Consider the following 7,664-nt stretch of genomic DNA (forward strand, 5'->3'; position numbering starts at 1 on the left):
ACATAAAATCTAAATTGTGTAAATATGATTTGAAAGATAATAAAGGATCAATGATTACTTACTACCACGCTTTTTAAAAATTTCATTGAAAATTGAGAATTCAACTACCAATGTGACCATATTTTTCTTTAGTTTTCTTGATTTTCTAGACTCCAAGATTTTCCCCAAATCTTCATTAATGCAGCCTGCCAATTTTTCCAGTTCCTACCCTTCCTTGGCTTTCCGGGCACCTCTGGGACTGCACTTCCTGAGTCCCTTATGGGACAGTTGTGGTAAATGTGAGTGTAAGTTATATTACTTTGGGTGAAGCATTTTATTTTTTATTTTTAAAGTTTGTTTATTTTGAGACACACACACGCACACACACACGAGTTGGGGAGGGGCAGAGAGAGAGAGAGAGAGAACCCTAATCCCAAGCAGGCTTTGTACTGTTAGCTCGGAGTCCAATGCGGGGCTCAGTCCCACAAATCTTGAGACAATGACCTGAGCCGAAATCAAGAGTCGGACACCCAACTGAGCCACCCAGGTGCCCCAGTTGGGGGGGAGGGGAGCAATTTAATTCTGGTTTTAGACCCTTCCTCCTGCTGACCTACAATGGATCTATAGCCTCAACAAGAAATAAACAAGTGTTCCTTTTTAAACCTTTAATATTTTTTGTTTTTTTGTTTTCTTTTTGTTTTGTTTTCCCAAAGCATAACTTCCTGATACAATCTTACTGATAGAGCCCCTAACACTTAGTGACCAGAACTGATTGATGGGCTTGGCAAAGCTTGAGGACAGCTGAATCACAGCTCAAGTACAATTTTTCTCCTTTCCAGTTCTTTGTCAGTGGAATATAAATTGGTTTAGTAATTCACCACTTGATTTGAGATGCCAACTTATTACCACAGCGAGCACAAGCCAGCACTTCTAATCATATGTACTCTTTAGGCTTTCCAAATTCTATTTTAAGCATTGTTAAAATAGGCTATAAAGTCTCAAATTATATCTGGAGTTTCCTGAGGTGGGTTCCCCAGAGAATACAGAGAGACCAGAGATTGCTATGCACAAAGTTAATGTGAGAGTGCTGTCCAGAACAACACTTGTGACCAAATGCAGAAAACAGAATTGGCCCCAGGGAGATGTGGAACTGTGATGCAATCACAAGCAGCTGACTGTATGGGGAGCTATTTAGATGGCCCTTTCTATTTGTCCTGGTTGAAGCAAAGGGGCTTTTGTGTCCACGTATCAACCAGTCATTGGCAGTAGTTGATCACAGAGAGGAGGTGTCAGTTCATCTAGGCAGCTTGCTTCAGAGGAGAGCAAGCTGGGAAGGGGCTCAGGTGTGAGCTGTCAGCAGCCACCACTCCTGGCAGCTGAAGGAACTTCTGCCTCTGTCCTGAAGGGGCTTCTGTGTGGTGCAACCCAGCATCCAGTGCAAGAGTAACATAAATTCCTAAGAAGATCATTGGAGCCTGTACCCGGTTATCTCCTGTGGAAACTGCTGCCTCTTAGTGTTTGTCCACAGTGATCTATGCACTTGGACTGTTGTTCCCCGACTCCAACTGTCAGAAGCATATTTACTTCTGATTAAATATGAAGGATTCAGCTCAAATACCATCTAGGAAAACCCTACCAGGAAATACCTCTTGATGTTGTTCTCAGCTCTCTTGATGCTCTACACCAGTCCTGTGTTATAAGTTTGCTCTGAATGGGGAAAAGTTCCTCTAAGTGAATGACTATGAAGTTGCTCTTCAAGCCTGAGGCATAGAGAAATGAAGATGGAAGATGGTAGTGATGGGGGTGGAGGGAAAACACGAGAAACTCAGGTAGGACATTCTAGTGCTATTTGTTTCTCTGGGGTCCCCCACAGATGACACTAAACCTGGGAGACTCAGAGTATCTGCTGTTCTGTGTTATGTACTGTAAGCCAGGTTCTCTCTTTCTCCATATTCTATGGACTGTTTCCTTATTATCATCCTAAAGCTTCAGTAGATTGTTTACATGTCCCATTATTGACTTGTCCTTGTTTCAGAGACTTAGAGGAAAAACACATAGTTTCCAGGCCTTCTGTCCCCACTCCCCACCCCTGACTCCATCCCATGATGCTTGTGGTGTTAAGTGTTGAAAAGTTTTGCTGAGGGTGAGGGAAATGTCGGAGAATGAGAATCTGAGCTGTCAGGTCTAACTACTCCTTTCCAAGTAGAACTCCTCCCTAGAGAGTCAACCTCTGCTTATCTGTTTTAATTTTTATTTTTCAGGGAAGTAATTTCCTTATTCTTCAAATTAACATTAATCATATGCATGTTTTATTTCTTCATTAGACCTTAATTTACTTGAGATAAAAGGTAAATTTGGGAAAATCACTAGAAGACTTAATTTTCCCATTGGCAAAATGAGTGGCTATAATTCTTCAAGGGCTCTTCTATCTGCAGAAGTTACTAATTTTATGTGAGTCAGCCTAAAATGATAGGATGTCACAATTCTAGAAAGGTTGAGAATACCTTATCTCTGGTTTCCATATTAGTTTGCTGGCAGATATGCTGCCTACATCTTTTTGTTACTGTCAAGCGAAATAACTGCTCTGGAACAGAGGGCGAGAATAACACAAAGAAAGTAAAACAAAGAAATTGCACAACAGCCATCATCAGGAACTCAGGGGCAATTTGACTTAAAGCAGCTTGAAATTTTAAAGGAAAAACAGAAAATGCAATCTGTTTTCTCTTCTGCTTCCTGTTTCTTCTTTAAATAAGCACACTCTATCTCCCCCAAGATTTTCCCCTAAAAAGGAAACACATTACACAGCTTGACCTGTAATTTAAATCACAACTAAGCTTCCAGTTAGAATGTATCTTCATCATAAATCTGCTATAAATCCCTCCAGTGTTCGTTAAATTCCCTTACCCTTAAACAGCATGACCCCAGATTTATTTTCCCTAGACATAAAAAGTTGAATTATAGCTTATTTATGAGTTTCATGAATAAGACTAATTTGATTGCCATTTGTAAAGAAATTCTCACCAGGTTATTACACTCCTAGATCCCATTAACTAATAAAATAATATACAATACAAATGACTTCAAATTACTCCAAGCAAGATTACTGGCAACATTTCTTTATATAAAAAGAATACTGACCAGCACTACGGAGAATATTTCCTCCTGGTACCCCTGCTCAGCACTCTGACCTATGTGAAATGCAATCTACTTTTTATATACATTTACAAATCTACCTTTTAGCCTATCATTTATTCTTAGTGGGATATTGCTTCTTCACTGAGAATCTGCTCCCTGTGAGCAGTAGTTAAACTTGTTCAGATTTTATGTTTTCACCTACACCTGGGTACCCACTATAAATCCAGACTTGACTTGAGAATGTCCAGCATCTGCTAAAATAGGTCAGCTGAGGTTTCAATGACTTGAGGGCTTCAGTAGTCACATGGAAAGGAGGATGACTGGGGGCATTTAGACTGCTAGCTACTTCTAGCACAGTAGAAGATTATTGCAGAAAGTCATGCTTTGTAATCAGTAAAATAACAACTGATAGCTACTACACTAGAAGCTCCATAAGGCAGAAATTTTTTGTTGTACTGTTCACTGACATTGTTAGCACCCAAGCATTTGTTGAATAAATGGATGCACTTTAGTCCTGGCTTTTTTCTATGCTCAAAGTCTAGTTCTGTGATCCTGCTTCTTCATCTATAAAATGGAGATAAAAATAAAAGAATTGTTGAGTTACATAAAGTAACGTAAGAAAAGTGTTTGGAACTTGGTGCAGCACAAGTATAAATACGTCGATATTTTAGGCAATAAATTTTGTAGTAACATTAATAAGATGATTCAAGCTAAGTCTGAAATAAGATTATTTTAAATCTCTTCAAGGGCAATGATGGGCAAAACTGTTGTCTGAAAGTTACAAGCACTGTTTTGTCCCCGAAATGTGAAGGATTAGTTAAACCTTTAGGCCCAAAAAGCCTTTGATTTTGGAGAATCATATCAATGGATATGCAAGTTTATACATTTTTAAAAATGCTTATTTATTTTTTGACAGAGAGAGAGAGAGAGAGACAGAGGGTGAGTGGGGTAGGGGCAGAGAGAGGGAGACACAGAATCCAAAGCAGGCTCCAGGCTCTGACCTGTCAGCACAGAGCCTGATGCGGGGCTCAAACCCACAAACTTGTGAGATCATGACCTGAGCTGAAGTCCTGTACTTAACTGACTGAGCCACCCAGGTGCTCCTGGATATTCAAGTTTATACAAATGTAGAGCAATGGTTCACTGCTGGAATAGAAAGATTTTAGATATATGGCACAAAGAAAATAAACAGCCTTACTTAATATTGTAACATTTTTATTAATGTAGGCAGAATCTGTCTTAAAAACATGTTTCTTTACTATGTATGGATCTCGATTATTCTATGCCTGTACATTATTGCTTGTCCTTATAGAAGTTGATAAACATTTTGTTGTTCCAAGCAATGACCCATCGAGATTGGGAGAGAGACCTAGAAATGGGAGAAAACGGTGGAAGACATGACTTTCATTGCCCATGGACAAAGGACATAAAAAGAATTCAATTTGGATTGCTGAAGCCCCATATGAATATCCCACAAATGCAATATTGTAAAGTTTAAAAAAAAAAAAAAGCCCTCAAACTCTTAGAAATGTATTATTACATTGTCCTGGTCCAAAGTCCCTTGGGAAGCAAAAAGCAAGACCCCACCATTATGGGTGGAAGTGGGATTTGGGGAGAATGGAGTATCCAGAGAATGGAGACTGAAAGGGAATAGCCAGAGGGCTGTGGATTCTCTATCTGCCACCCGCCCAGAGCGGGGAAGAGATAGAAGAGAAGTCAGTGTTTGGAGGTGGAGTCAGAATGGGAAAGGGAGGAGAGAGAGTGATCCTGACATTCTGTGCGTGTTAATGTGTGATGGAGTATACAGGTAACTACCTAGGAATTTTTAAAAGGGTAAAAGTACAACAAAACAACAACCAATGTTCATTTGAAAAATCTAAAAAATAGAATGAGTGTTCTCTGGTTTAGAATGACCACCTTTATAATCTTTCTATGTCCTTTTAGTTATTCAACAGTTAAGTAAATATTTACGGAGAACAACTCTGTCAACAACTGGGCTGGACGCTAAGTTTACAGACTAATAAGGCAAGACCACTGATATCAAGGTGCTCACAGTGGGGAGAAACAAGCATATAAATGATTAAATAGAGTAACATGTTAACAGGAGTCTGTGTGTGTAATAAAGGAGCACAAAGGAAGGGTAGTAATTACACTGAGCAGCAACCAGGAGGTGACGGTATTTGAATCATATTCTTTCAGACCGAAACTGCAGCGGTTCCTTTGCATAATAGATGCCTGTTTTTACTTTCAGGTCAAAAAAGTAGGATAGGGAAAGTATATGGTACTGATACCCTCTGAGGCAAAAAACTGGAATGTGTATTCCACGGCAGATTACTCAATTTTGTGATTGTCACAGTGGTCACTGATGGTATTGCACAAACACTGCTAGCTGGCATAAAAATTGTTTCAATGTTATATCAGTGAGAAATAATCACTACCATTAACTTGGTGAACTTTAAAATATTGAATAATTAGTCGAATATATTAAATATTGCAATATTCTGCATTTTTCAAGTCTTTTTTGAAATCTGTTCTTTCCCTTTACCTTAATCAGAAAGCAGCAAATAAACCCTCAAAACTTATTCATATACAACCAATGCTTATTGTCTACCATGTGCTACACATTGAAGTATGTCACAGAGATATGTCACAATAGGAATACAGGTCAGAAGAAAAATCTGAATGAAGGATTAAGAGATTAAATAGGATGTGAGTAATTCCTCCAGAAATGGATCAGGTCTTGGGTCTCAAATATAAATGGGAATACACATGTGGGGAGATACAGAGGGGATGGGAATTTCAAGTTCAGTGTGTACAGACACAGAGATGGAGAACAACCACATTTCAGAAATAACACAAAGTTCTTTAAAATGGCACATACCGGGGCACCTGGGTGGCTCAGTCGGTTAAGCTTCTGACTCTTGATTTTGACTCAGGTCATGATCTTGCAGTTTGTGAAATCAAGCCTTGCAGTGGGCTCTGCGCTGACAGTGAAGAGCCTGTCTGGGATTCTCTCTTCCCCTCTCTCTGTCCCTCTCCCATTCGTGCTCTCTCTTAAAATAAGTAAATAAACGTAACAAAAATAAATAAAATGGCACATACAGTGCTCCATTATCTGAGGCTTCTGTGATCTTCTACACCAAATCTTGATACTTCTTGCATCAAACATGTTTATCTTCTATGCCCTTGACTGCGCAGTCTATTCTATTTATAATGCATTCCACTCTTCTCTTTCTCTGGTTATGTCTTTATACAGGTCATCTCTACTCAACTATGGACTCCTTGGGGACAGATTCACATCTTATTCATCTTTGTATCCCAACACTTAACAAACTTCTTAGCATAAGGTAGGCATTCTGTAAATGCCTTTTGAATTCATTCATTCATTCACTCATTCATTCATCTGTCCATTAACAAAGTATCACATTATCTTTTGTCATTGGTTGGTGCTTGGTTTACAGTAGTGAACAAAAAAGACATGGTAACCTAAGGAAGAAAGAAGAGTCTAGGAAAGTAGGTTGAGAATAAATTATGAAAAGCCTGGCATGCCACCTTAAAGAGATTAAAATTGATTCTGTAGGCAGTTTTCATAAAGGGTTTACACAGAGTGAATAGATATCGTATTTCTGATACAGAAACATAAGTATTTTGTAGAACTTTAAGAGGGCAGAGACTGACACTAATAAGTACTAAGGAAGTAGGAATTTAAGTCAGAATTCAAAGAATAAGAAATACTTGTGACTCTAGAGGATTGAAAAATGACTGAAAAATATGACTACAGAGAAAATGTTAATTACCGAAGAGGCAGAATTTGTGAAGTAAGAATCTAAGAGTGAAGTATCTGTTTGGATCTCATAAGAACTAACAGTAATAAAAGGAAAACAATTGGAGGAAGATCAAGCAGGTGTGCATGTATTTGAAATAAAAAGTAAGATACCATCATGACATAGAGAACAATGAAATGAGAATTATATTTGAGAAAGGGGAGCCAGTAATCATCTCTATAAAGGAAGGGGTGTGGCAAAACAGAAGAGGTGAGATGAGTAGCTTCAGCTATAAACCATGGAAGTGATAAAAGCCAAGGAGAGATGAAAAGCTAAAATTACAAATATGAAATAAGAAGGGGTGCCGAGGTGACTCAGTGAAGTATCCAACTCTCTTTTTTTTTTTTTAACTTATTTATTTATTTTGAGAAAGAGGGTGCAAATGAACTAGGGGCAGGGAGAGGGAGAGGCAGAAAGAGAAGCAGGGCTCACCTGAAGTGGGGCTCAAGCTCACTCGATGTGAGACTCAGTCATTACCTGAGCCAAAGTCAGGTGCTTAACCGACTGAGCCATCCAGTCTCCCATATCCTATCCAACTCTTGATTTCGGCTCAGGTCATGATCTCACGATTTGTGAGACTGAGCCCCGTGTTGTCAGCATAGAGCCTGCTTGGGATTCTCTCTCTCAAAATAAATAAACTTAAAAAAACAACCAAATATGAAATGAGATAATGGATTTTATGAGTATTGTATGAAAATATTTTCTTAAAGAGCTGGTTGGCACAGC

The sequence above is a fragment of the Crocuta crocuta genome, unplaced genomic scaffold (assembly GCF_008692635.1).
Source record: "Crocuta crocuta isolate KB4526 unplaced genomic scaffold, BGI_CrCroc_1.0 scaffold211, whole genome shotgun sequence".
Classification (NCBI taxonomy): domain Eukaryota; kingdom Metazoa; phylum Chordata; class Mammalia; order Carnivora; family Hyaenidae; genus Crocuta; species Crocuta crocuta.